The following is a 14,454-nucleotide window of genomic DNA, read 5'->3' as shown; positions in this document are numbered from 1 at the left end:
TAACCTCTTATCTGTGAGGAAATTAAATGAGGATTTACACTGTTTCACTAAGTTCATTTCTAAAATGTGTGTTTTTCAGGATCTGAATTCCCAGAGGATGATTGGCAGTGCTGAACTTTGTGCAGGCCTCTACATCATCCGATCCACCACACCATCATCAACACCTTCCGCTGCCACTTCTGCCGTTTCTCAGCCGTTTACATCCACTGTTCTTAGGGCCAATAAATCTGATGATATTATGTCTTTACATTATCGTCTTGGACACCCGAATTTTTTATATCTGAGACGCATGTTTCCTTCATTATTTTCAAATAAAGATGCAACGTTATTTACCTGTGATATTTGTCAGTTTTCCAAACATACACGCAGCACTTACATACCCAGACCATATAAACCTACACAACCATTTTCAACAATTCATAGTGATATTTGGGGGCCATCTAGAGTGTCTAATATATCTGGTGCACGCTGGTTCTTATTACTAGTGGATGATCACACACGCATTAGTTGGGTTTTCTTAATGAAGCATAAATCTGAGGCAGGACAATTGTTTAAAACTTTTCACAGCATGATTCACACACAGTTTGATGCACGCATACAAGTCTTTCACTCTGATAATGCTCGTGAATATTTCAACTCTGTCTTAGGGGAATATTTCTCATCTCATGGTATTGTTCATACTAGTTCATGTAATGACACACCACAACAAAATGGCATCGCCGAAAGGAAAAACCGACACCTTCTAGAGGTTGCCCGCTCCCTTATGTTCACTTCCCATGTCCCAAAACATTTCTGGGGTGAAGCTGTGTTAACTGCAACCTATCTGATCAATCGTTTGCCTTCCCGCGTGTTAAAGTTCAACACGCCCTGCAAAACACTGCTCCATCACTACCCCAATACATCCCTTATCAGTACCATCGAACCAAAGATTTTTTGTAGCACCGCATTCGTTCACCAATATCATCAATCTAAACTCGACCCTCGATCAGTCAAGTGCATCTTTCTTAGTTACTCTCCACGACAAAGGGGTACAAGTGCTACTCTCCCACTCTACACAAATTCTTTAATTCTATGGACGTTACCTTCCATGAATCAGAGCCCTTCTATTCGAGCACTGTGATTGAGGGGGAGAATCAGTCACAATCACAGTCACATCAGTCACATCTCAGTCCCAGTGTTGGGATGATCTAGCCAGCATACAACCTCAGCCGTGCCCACCTCAATCACCTTCTCTAACTCATATGCCATCCATTAGAAATCAAATCCTTCCAGTCTCAGAAAGTGCCATTACTACCGGAGATCCAAGAGGTGCACAAAGTCAGGACAGTCAAGACTCCTCCACGAATGAAGATTCCAGCACACCCGAACAAGGTAACAGTTCTCCTCATTCAGTTTCTGACCTTGATGTCCCTATAGCTTTGCGGAAACAGCCTCGCCTTCGGAATCCATACACCATGAGTGACTTCATCTACTATGGAAACCTATCCGCAAATTTTCAGGCGTATCTGTCCAAGGTAGATATGGTGAAGATACCAAACACAGTACACGAAGCACTCAGAGATGCAGACTGGAGAGAGGCAACCTATGCTGAATTCCGAGCACTAAAAGAGAACGAAACTTGGGAGATTACTGATCTTCCGGCAGGGAAACGGACGGTAGGATGTCGGTGGCTTTTCTCAGTCAAACACCAACCAGATGGGACAGTGGAGAGACTAAAGGCGAGATTGGTTGCCAAAGGATACACACAGTCCTATGGTGTCGACTATCAGGAGACTTTCGCACCTGTAGCCAAGCTGAACACCATACGAATTCTACTATCTATGGCAGTTAACCTTGACTGGCCGCTATTACAACTCGATGTGAAAAACGCCTTCTTGAACGGACAACTCAAAGAAGAGTTTATATGGATATTCCATAGGGGTTCAGAGACAGCTCAACAAGAAAAAAAGTGTGCAAGCTTAAACGATCAGAATATGGATTGAAGCAGTCATCGAGAGCTTGGTTTGATCGATTCTCCCGTGTTCTCAAGTCACACCAATACAAGCAGTGCCAAGCTGATCACACACTCTTTACAAAGCATGCTGCAGATGGTAAGTGTGCTGTATTGAGTGTTTACGTAGATGATATTGTAATTACTGGAGACGACAATGAAGAAATCAGTCGGTTAAAACAGCTCCTCTCAACAGAGTTTGAAATTAAAGACCTCGGCTTCATGAGGTATTTCCTCGGAATGGAGGTAGGGCGATCAAAGGACCACATCTCAGTCACTCAAAGGAAGTACGTCCTCGACCTGCTCAAGGATACTGGCATGATTGAGTGCAAGCCAGTCGAAACGCCCATGGATTCTAACGTAAAACTTGTAGCTCGTGGCAACGAATCGGCTGCTGATCGTGGAAAGTACCAACGCTTAGTAGGGAGATTAATCTATTTGGCACACACACGTCCTGACATCGGGTTCTCAGTCAGTTTAGTTAGCAGATTCATGAATGATCCCTCAGAGAAACATATGGAAGCAGTATTTCGGATTTTGCGCTATCTCAAGGGAAGTCCTGGCATAGGTCTGATGTTCAAAAAGAGTCCAAACCGATCAGTTGAAGTGTATATAGACGCCGATTGGGCAGGCGACCAGACTGACAGGAGATCAACATCAGGCCATTGCTCTTTCATATGGGGAAACTTGGTCTCCTGGCGCAGCAAGAAGCAGTCCGTGGTATCCCGAAGTAGTGCAGAAGCGGAGTTTAGAGCATTGGCACTTGGAATATGTGAGGGGATGTGGCATAGGCGAATTCTTGAAGAACTCGGGGTTGGTACCCACAAAGCTGTCAAAATTCTGTGTGATAACCAATCTGCATTAAGTATCGCCAAGAACCCAGTGCAACACGATAGGACAAAGCACATTGAGATTGACAGGCACTTTATCAACGAAAAGATTGAGAATGGATTAATTGACTTGAGCTATGTTCCTTCTCGTCATCAAATTGCTGACATTCTCACAAAGGCATTGCCACGGCCTATCTTCCAGGAACTACGCAGCAAGCTGGATCTTCGAAGCATCTTCTGTCCAGCTTGAGGGGGAGTGTAGAATTGCGGATATGTTCCTAGTCAGTTGTATTCCTAGTCATAAGGAGTTAGTTGAGTCTTTCCTATACGTAGGGTGTTGTTATGGAGAGTCCTAGAAGTGTGCTTAAGTTCCTTCTTGTGTGGATAGTTAGTTATGTATTCGTATATATATACATATGTCTGATATCAATAAAGTTAAGCTTTTCCACTCTACAATCGCATAAGCTTCACTATATTTTAATTATCAACACCTTAAACACCTCAAACCATATGCCACTAAGCTTTAAAAGATCCTAGTTTTCTATCCACCATCACACGGGGCCACACCTCACTTTTTCAAAGGCAATTCACATGAGTTTGAAGGAAAAACACAGCAAATTTCCTCCCCGTATCTCTACCAATGTCCTACGCGTCTAGAATTGTTTTCGTTGCGTGTTTACACGCCTTAATCATCCTTCACTCATCATTCGTACCATATTATGTGTATTTATCATGATTGCATAAAAAATATGATACATTTTCTTATATTTTCATTTTTATGGCAATACATGATCAAAACCTTGGTTTTCTTACTTTTAAATTCATTTCTTTGATGCACAAAGGGCTGCCATGGTAGGGTCATTAAAAGGATGAATTTCAGTGTGTTTAAGAGTCCTTAGGGGCCACGGTTCAGGGCTGGACGAGAACTAGGAGAAGGCCGCAGGCTTTTTGGCTTTGAGGGGAAACTAGGGTTCGAATTCGGGTTCCTAGAATGGCACGGTTGTGGGCTGCTATTGGGACGTTTCCAAGGGTCTAGTCATGGTCCTAGATGGATTAAGGAAAGGCTGGTGCAAGGGCTGGTCTAGGAAGGGTCTAAGGGGTTTTGTTAGTGTCCCAGTAGGGCCAGCTAGGGTCTGGTTGGGTCAGTTAAAGCCTAGGAACAAAGGGGCACATTGGTGGTTCAAGTTAGGGTTCTTGTATAAAAGTGTAGATTTTTCAGTAGCTGTTCTAGGCTTGTTAAAGGGTTTAAACAGATTGATTTGGGTTGCATAAGGTATGGTTAGGTGTTAATAAGCTATGTTTCAAGTTTGGCTAAGTTTCGAGTTGATTCAGGATAAAACCATGACGTAAATTTAAGTTTTAAAACGAACTGAGAAATTAGTCGAGGAGTTTAAGGTATGTCTAAGAAATATTTATGGGTGTATTTTAAGGTATTATGGTTAGTTTGGATGAATGATCCCATCTGCAAGGACCATGATTGGGAATTGTTTGATCATCTTTCTTTGAGGAAGATGCGAAATAGTTTTAAGGTCCAATGGTAATTTGGGAAAATTAGGGTTTCAGGGGCAAAATGATCATTTTACACCTGAAAATGTTAGACATTTGGAAGTGCCCTAAATACTTGATAAAATGTTTATTTTAAAATATTATGGGATTTTATGATGAAAATTGATAATATTAAAAGATGTGTTGAATGCTTGGTTTTTAAAAGCGAAGTGATATATATGCATGACTTTTTATAAGTAATGAATATAAAAAGTTGAAAGAGGTTATTTGATTGTGACTAATGCAAAAAGATATGATGATATGTAAGGCCAATGCTCAATTGATGGGTGAGAATGTCACTAATGTCCCCGGCTCCTGGTACCATGGTTACACGTAGATGGATCCATCGACCAAAAGCTGAAATGAAAATCAGAATTAATGATCTGAATTGAGTAAAAAGGAAACATATATGTATATGATGAAAGGAAAAAATATATAATGAAAGGTAAAAGGTTTAAAGTTTATACATGTTCATGAAAATTTATTTTATTAAAAGTTTCTTTCACTGTTGCCTGTGAATGTATGTATATAATACTTATTATCATGGTTAAGGTTTGCTGAGTCGATAAACTCACTAGGTGTGAATGATACATATGAGCATGATTTTGATGATGTTGGAGGAATTGATTGCTAAACTAGTTGGACTGATGGTGCAGTGACCCGATAACATTTGCTAGTTTTTCTGCACTAGTATGATTTTATAGATTTTGATGACTTTTATGATTTCTAATACTTATAAGGGGTTTTGAAAGGATTTAAGATGCTTATGCTTTATTTTGAAAAATATTAGTTTTAGGTTTGGTTGCCATCTTATGATTTTATGTTATGCATTGTGATTCGGATTTTTATATAATAGGTTGGTTGGTTTATTTGAAATGGTGCAAAAATATATATGTATCGTATGGTTCAGCCGAAGTAGCATAAAAAGAAAAAAAAAAACTCTAATATATTTTAAAGAAAAATGAGTAGTAGACGGTTCAGTTGGTATCAGAGCAATGTCCTTGCAAAAGGTTGTGCTACCGCCAGTTCCGGATAGCTCAGTCGTCAAGCCTCAAGTATGTAAGTTTAATTTCTTTAAATTATTTTAATGATAGTACATGCATGTTTACATGGTTCATTTGTTTAACTTACATGTTTAAATGATTTTTGAAATTAAACTATATTTATGCTTAAAGTTGCTCGAAAAAGGATTTTTATATGATGCATGATTAGAAGCTTAGATTTAAATGCATGTTTGTTACGTTTAGAATATGGAAAACTTTCGAATATAATACCTCCTAGACACGCACCTAGTACTGATAGGCAGGCTGAGACTCATGAGGATCGTAGAGAGAATGCACCCCTCACCTCCTAATGGGGATACTGCTACTCATGTTCTAGAGAGCATGACATGTTTCTTTGAGCAGCAGGCTCCGAGGCCACAAAATGATATATATGATCAATTTCGGAGGCTCGGTCTAAAGGAGTTTTATGGCACCACCGACCCATTTGCTGCTGAGGGTTGGATTAGATCTCTCGAGGTGCACTTCCATTATCTAAATATGGGAGATGTTGACCGAGTGAGATATGATACTTATATGCTTTGAGATGGTGTTTCTCTTTGGTGGGAAGGAGCTGAACATGGTGTCAATATAGCCACTCTCACTTGGGTGCAATTCAAGAACATCTTTTATGAGAAGTATTTTATTACTAACGTTCGAGGACGTTTGAAGAGGGAGTTTATGACTCTCCGTGAGGGAGATATGTCTGTGGCTGAGTTCATTAGGAGGTTTGATAGGGGTTGTCACTTTGTGTCCCTTATTGCTAAGGATGCTGCTGAGAAACTGAGGCACTTCATGGATGGTATTCGACCTACTTTACATCGGGATTTGATGTTTATGCGACCGACGGATTATGCAGCTGCTATTGTTTGTGCTTTCCATATCCCTGAAAGATATTGAGTTTGAGTTGATTTCGGGCACTGTGCCAGTCTCTAAGGCACCTTATCGTCTAGCACCTGCCGAAATGAAAGAGCTAAAGGATCAAATTCAAGAATTGCTGGACAAGGGGTTTAATCGCCTTAGTTGTTCTCCGTGGGGAGCACGGGAATTATTCTTGAAGAAAAATGATGGTATTATGCGACTCTATATTGATTATCAAGAGATGAATAGAGTCACAATCAAGAATAAGTATCCCTTATCTAGAATCGAAGACTTATTTGATTAGTTGCAAGGAGCATCGATTTTTTCAAAGATAGATCTTCGTTTGGGATACCATCAGCTAAAGGTAAAGGAGTCTGATGTTAATAAGACGGCTTTCAGGACTCGATATGGACACTATGAGTTTATGGTCATGCCATTTGGGTTGACCAATGCACCCGCGATCTTCATGGATCTCGTGAATCGCATATTTCAGCCGTATTTGGATCAATTCGTCATAGTCTTCATAGATGACATTCTATTATACTCAAGAGCCGATAGGAGCATGGTCATAACTTGAGAACGACACTACAATTGTTTCAAGATGGAAAGTTATTCGCTAAGTTCAGCAAGTGCGAGTTTTGGCTCGAGAGAGTGGCGTTCTTAGGTCATATTATTGCATATTTTCCATTGATGCATGGGAAATTCTTCAAAAGCACTTTGAAGGATCTGGGAGTGTGAGTAGAACCAAGTCACATATCGGAAGTTGAAACACTCGTGATCGAAGATGAATCGGGAGAAGAACTGAAGTATGAAGAGGTTCCCTTTCGAATCAAGGACCAAGTGCTAAGACGACACAACATTTCCTATGTCAAGGTACAGTTGTTTAATCACACAGAAAGAGAAGCTACATGTGAATTAGAAGAAAGAATGAAAGATCAATATCCTCATTTTTTCGAAGACCAAATCAATCCAAGTTTTGAGAATGAAACTTATCACAAGGAGGTAGGGATGTAAAATCTGCAATTTCCAAACCCTGTATTAATTTGTACTTGAAATTTGTATTGAATTATCAAAAATTTAATTTGATAAGCATTGAAATTATCCAAAGTTATATTCTTCGTAGATTAAAATTTAAGAGAGATAGGGAGATATTGGATATATACATACATATATATGTGTGTTTCGAAATTTATATGTATAATTTTGAAACAAATAAACTAAAATACAAGATAAATGTTTAAGATAAAGGGAAATTATATAAGTTTCTAGGAATAAAGGTTAAATTAAACCCTAACCTCACATTTTCGAAATTATAACATATTTATGGATATATATTTTGCAAAATATATATCAAGAGGGATGGATAAAAATCTACGCGATAAGAAGATTTATGCATATAAATTCAAAAGTTTGCCTAGCAAGGATCGTGATTTGGCTTGTCAAGGAGACCAAGATTTCAAGAAGATCAAGATTCAAGAAAATCAAGAAGCAAATATTGATCAGTGCTATAATTCAAAAACTCCATAGGAAGAATTCAAAAATTTAAAGACATAAGTTAAGTTGTACTGCAGAACAAAAAATCTACCAGTTATTGGAATGTAGACATGAAATTAGAATTCCATGCTTAGTAGGAGTGATTTTCGAAAATCCTATCAAGGAGATAGATAAGAGATGATAATTTATCCTAGATTAAAAATTTAATTCAAAAGTTTAAAAGTAAAGATAATATATGATCTGGATAACATATACACTCCTATAAATAATGCATCACTCCATTCGAAAATATCAAACCTCCCAAGCTCTCAATTTTTTTCGAGTTTTGCTCTCCAATATTTTCGAAAATCCTCTTTCAAGCGCTGCTAGAGTCATCGAAGTGTTGTTCACTTTTGGAAAATAGTTTCTAACTCGTTAGAGTAATTAAAATCCAATCTCTTCTATTCCGAATATGCTATCATATGCTGTGAATAACATCCAAATTTCCCCCAAATCCAAATGGTTGATTTTTCATAAATAGCTTTCGAAATAAAACTGCTCAGATTCTAGGCGAGAACAATATATCTATGGTTTTTTGTCCACAAACAGGTCAAAACGTCTTCCAAAACCGATATCCACTTTCCCTTATTTAGTTGACTTATTGTGAACGTAATATGAAAATTTAAGCTCAATCTAACAGTTCAATAAGTCAAAAGAATCCTGCAAGGCGACTGTTTTTTAGTTCGAAGTGTTACTGTAATTTTTGAAGTGTCGTTTGTGTGATTCTTTTGTGATTTTCGATTCTTCAAGTAATAATAAGATAACTGGACTTTCGTATATAATTTGGCACATTTGATCGTTTAAGTAGGCTTATGTTTTAAATAATTCGTAAATGGATTGTTTCAGTTCTCGAAATTTTCGTTCGAGCATAAGTTATTTGTTTCAGAGTTTATGTTGTAAAGATGATTATATTTTATGATATTTATGAAATAAACTGGGTTTGGTTTATATTATACTACAAGACTTGTTGTTTGACGATCATGTTATTATTGAATAACGCCGATGTCGATTAAGTACAGTCTCGGAACGTGACACTTGGTCAACAAGAATGTTGTGCGAAAAATAAATCATGCAAAAGCGTGCAAAGTAGAAGGTTTTAAAGGAAAGCTACATGTAATTTTTCAATTTCATAAGAATGATCAAATATTATAATTGTATTATTTTTTGTTATTTTAAACAAATGGAAAACGAGAAATAATTTCCTTAGTGATTACATAAGGTCCAATTGCGAAATTATGATCCCGAATAAAATAAGCCAATCATAACTTCCAAAAACTAGGGCTCAATTGCAACTCCTTGCAACCCTTATGTAATTTTGCATCACGTTTGAGAAGGGTCCAATAATATGATTCTCTTTTAGTGAGCTTGATTTAAATTTTGGATTTCATCCAAAATGAGAGATTTTAATTTTAAAATTTTTATCATCATTAATTTTAAAACTCGTGCCATGTTTGTTTGTATGATTTCCGGATTCATGCAACTCTTGTTATTATATAATAACGCACATACTGATTATTTATAATATATCACATACATCATAAATAATAATAAAGGATGGTCGATAACCGAGAGCTAATTGATCCGTACGAGCCACATACAGATCCATGTCCATAACCTAGGTAAATGCATGAATGCAAATGTAATATTATATAAGCTTCCAATATTTTACATGTCTTCGATCTTCAAAACTCTTTTCGAGGATCGGGCCCACCGTCTTCAAATCTTGATCTCCCACTAATTCTAATATTTACATAAAATATCCATGGCACATTGGGATACAAATTTAGGGGGTGGGAACGGACCATAAACCAGGTCCACTTTTAATTATCAAATAATCAAAAATTACAATATGTAAAAAATCCTAACATACACCTAGCATATTGGTCATGACTTTCGATCATCCTTTTAACATAAAATATCATATATTATATAAATACGATAATATCACATATTATCATTAAATCGTGTATCTCGTAAATTATTACGAACCACCATAATTATAAAATTAAATAAACACTTTTATTTAATTCTAATATAATTAAATTTCTTGTAAAACACATTTTACCATAAATAATTAAAATCATATTTTTCAACTATTTATTTTGTAAGAATTTAATTTTGTAAAAATTGTTATAGGGGTAAAATCGTCCGTATTTCAAAAATATCGTTTTAGTCCCTAGAATTTTGAAAAATTTGAAAATCTTCCCTTCAGCCTGGCGCGGTGCCCGAGACATTCCCGGGCACCTGCCCGACCGCTGCCCGATCCAATCAGGCGCTGGCGGGAACATTGCCGCGCGCACAGGCGCGCAGGCAAAGCAGTCGCCGCGCAGGCCCGGCGCGGGCGCTGCGCGCGGCCCACCGTGCACGTCTGACCAGAACAGTTCCGGACATACTCAATTTTTTTTTATTTTTATGTTTTTTCAAAAACAAATTTTTCAAAAATAATTTTTAGGAGCGTTTTTCATAAAAATTCTTACGCGGTTAGAAATAATGAACTCAACACAATTTAATTAAAACACACAATTGATAAATACTGGCTCTGATACCACTGTTGGAACATCGTTTTCTCGCACCCAAGACGCGGCGAAAGTTTAAAAATTTTGTTTTTGAGTGTCGTGTGTTTAAAACCATTCATAGGGTGTTTAGAATTATACCTTTGCGTTCTTAATGCTTGGACTCCAAACTATTCCAATTTTTACATGGAGATAGTCTTTCTTGTAAATCTCTACGAACTGCTCTTCTCCTTTGATAATCTAATTAGGTCCATGATCAAGGATTGTCTTCCTCACTTGATTTGCATTAGAAAATCCAAACGATTTATTCGTTGAGACTGTAGCCTCCGAATTTCCAAAATCCGGAGACGGTGGCCGAAACTTTCACAAACAAATTGTAAAGTGGCCGTGAGTTCCATGATTCATAACCATAGATTTTTTCTTAATTGTTTCTTAATCTATCATTAACAAATATTATGATTCTTAATAAATAATTAAGCAAAAACAATTTTCTTTTTTGTTGCAAAATTTCTTCCAATGTTTCAAGAGATGGCCGGGGGTTTTGAAGGAGAAAAGTGAATATTTGTGTTATTTTTTTCATCATCCAACATTGAGCTTTAATGGTATATTTATAGAGTGAGACACCTAATTTAATTAGGATTTCTTCTCTCGAAAGAACTCTAATAATTTCATTATATTTAAACTCTCATATATTTATTAACCTTTAATAATACATGATATAATAATATTTTATACACATATTTTATATCACCATATAAAATATATACATGTATATGTATATTAAATTAAATAAAAAAATTTTAATTTATAAACTAACTCCTTGGTTAATTTAATTCTAGACTCCTCTAGAGTATTTATGAGAATTTGTGTATGTTAATAGTCACCACTACTAGCACAATCATTTAATTAGAAAATTCTGAATTCACTAAATAAATGATTCAGAATTCATTATAACCCCGATCGACGATCCGTAGGCGCCGATATACCAAGGATACAAATCTTGTTCATATAATGAAAATCGAAAATTTCGAATATCAAAATTTTCACTTACCAAATTTAGAACTTATCATATATGGCTGTTACCATATTTGACAGCTGCCAGTTTTAGTGAACTTCTTCACAAAACGGGTAGTTCCAGTCTCCTTCATTATTTAGCAATCATGCCAACTTCCATTTCTACAATCCTATGAAATCAGCTCATAAACTCCTTTATAAGCTTCTTGTTTGATCTCCATCAAACTATAGTCGTCAAATTCAAACTCTTTGAAATTTGACTATCTCAACGGGAACACATAATCCGATACTTGTGTGATCCACAATGGTTTAGGGATACAGCTAACTGTCGGTTCACATCTCTATGTGATTAAAATAACATTTATTCTTATTCGGGTTTACCCTAGTTAACCCCATTCTTTTCATCAACTCCTTGATCAAATTTTTGATTGCACCCATCGGATCATGGTAAGAGCGTCTAGTAGCATCGCCCATGATCTCCTATATATCACTGATAGTGCCTGCAAGAACCTTTAGTCATGGTTAGCGTACAGTACTGTCCCTTCAACACATATATCCCGATCGAATCTGCAACCATTGGTATATCGAGACTTGCATATGAATTCGATAACGATGCGGTTTATCTTTGAGTACTAATAGTGGCATGGCATGTGCAACTAGGAAAACACATGTAGTAGCCCGAATTCCAAATTGGGTAATTAACGGAGTATTGGTGATTAAGAAGGTTTAAGGTGGAATTTTGACCGAGTCATGATCGGACGGACCGAAGAGGGTTCGGAAGCACCGAAGAGTTCGGACGATCCGAAGTGTAGTTCGGTGAATCCGATCATAGGTGTCAAGTGTTGATCGACACGTCATTTTTCCGTGCATGTTCGGACGGTCCGAAGTGTATAATCGGAGGATCCGATCATGAGCTGTCAAGAGCCAATGGACACGTAGCGTTCGGACGTTCCGAAGTGTTGTTCGGAGGATCCGAACATGGCCTATAAATAGTGCTCGGATTTCTCATTTTTGACTTGCCAATTTCTTGAGTTTTCTCTCATTTTGGAGAGTTTGGAAGGTTTCTAGGGTTAGTTGTTGGTCGAGCGATAGCCAAGAGCTGCCAGGAGTAGTAGCGTAGCGGCGCCTGAGTTTCAAGGCAATCGACATCAAAGGGCTGTCGACGGACGAAGGTAAACCCTAAACCTTTGGTAGTACTAGGGAGTACTGGTTTTGCTAGTCGAGCATGGTAGTATTGATTGAGTATGCTTTTGATGCGTAGGCTTGTTCTAGACCTGATTAGCGGTGTTGCGTAAGGCTAGGCTTGCTGTGATAGAGGTACGAAAGTACTATCCGAGATATCCTGGTTGAGTATACATTCTTATATGTGTTGCATGATTATGTGGTGCATTGATATATGTCATATGATGCATGCTATTATGTCACGTTTATTACTGCACGTTGCATTTCATGTTGAGCCGTATCTTCTTCGAGATAGCCTTTACTGTTGAGCTGTATCTCTTTCGAGATAAGCTATATCTTGGGGCCGCTCAGCCCTGTCTTGTGAACGCATGGACACCGAGAGTACACAGTGGCCGACGGGTCGGGAGGGCTTCGGTGGTCCGGGACATTTTAGGTCCACGTCTGTCTTGTAGTGGATGCAGTGACCCAGAGGTGTACCGCGCGTCACTATCCACTTGGCGCCTCTAGACTGAGCATTGTTGAGATCCTTTTGTGACTCCTGTTTCTTGACTACCCCGGTATCATGATCATAGCATGTGCATTTCATATAGGTCTGTATACTCATACTTTTGTACTGGGCGTTCTTATCGCTCACGTCCTCGGTTTTGTTTATTCTTGGACACCCCATTCCCACAGGGCAGGCCTCAGGTTGGACAGCTCAGGAGGAGCAGGAGGAGGACGTTGAGTAGCTGGTTGGTTTAGTTTATCGGTATTGTTTTGATTCGATATGGTTGTATTGGGTATTTTTATTTTGAGTTATTCTAGACTTCGATTGGGTTGTATAACCATTATTTTTGTTGACTATTTCCGCTGTTATCTCTGATTATTGTTAATTAGGTTAATTGCATGCTTAGTTCTTGCCTAGTAGGTGATTCTGGAACGGGTCACTACATTTATGGTATCAGAGCATGCATACGATTTTGGGATATAGATTTCTGTTTTGGGATTTCCGTTGACCAATTTACTAGTTTCCCCATTCTATGTTGTAGCGATGGCTGACCACTTTGGTGACGGGAGTAGTCAGGGGAGTGTAGGTCGATGGGGTGATCAGGACGATCGTTGACGTCATCGTGAGCATCGTCATCGTCGGGATGGTCCTAGGCGTTTTGATTTGCATCGTTTCATTCAGATGGGGCCTAAGCCTTTAGTTGGCGGTGAGACTCCCGATGATGCGGAGGATTGGTTAGAGCGCATGGAGAGTTGTTTCCGCGCATTCCAGTGCACCGATGAGCAGAAGATGGAGACCCTTAGTTTTCTTCTCGAGGGCCGTGCTCGCAGGTGGTGGCGATCAACTTCTGCGCCGATAGTTCAGTCGCAGGGTAGAGCGACTTGGGCCGATTTCCGTGCAGCGTTCATGCAGCTGTACTTTCCTCCAGCCCTTCGCCAGGCCAAGACGATTGAGCTCCTGAACCTTAAGCAGGGGAGTATGTCTGTTGATGAGTATCAGCAGAAATTCTTCGAGTTGTTACCCTTTGCGCCTCATATTAGTGGCAGTTCTGAAGCCAAGTATGATCATTTCCTCCAGGGCCTTAACCAGGAGATCTTTGATCGAGTCACTGTCTGTGATAATCCTACTTCTTATGATGGGTTAGTGAACCGGTGTCGTCAAGCAGAGATCAGTCTCCAGCGTGGTAGGGCTATTCTTTCTTCTAGACCTCCGAGTGTTTTGAGCCCTCGACCTCAGTCTTTCAAGAAATCTGGTTCTTCTTCTTCTGGATCTGGATCAAGGTCTAGCGGTGTTGTTCGCTTTGGTGAGAAGAAGGATTCTTGTGCGCATTGTGGGAAGAACCATCCATCGGAGCAATGCCGATTAGCAGCAGGAGCTTGTTTTCAGTGCGGAGAGATGGGTCATCTCAAGAAGAATTGTCCTCAGCTGCGAGGTGGAGCAGGATCTGGTTCTGGATCCC

The sequence above is a fragment of the Primulina eburnea genome, chromosome 17 (genome assembly GCF_022965805.1).
Source record: "Primulina eburnea isolate SZY01 chromosome 17, ASM2296580v1, whole genome shotgun sequence".
Classification (NCBI taxonomy): Eukaryota; Viridiplantae; Streptophyta; class Magnoliopsida; order Lamiales; family Gesneriaceae; genus Primulina; species Primulina eburnea.
This window is presented reverse-complemented; position numbering follows the sequence as displayed.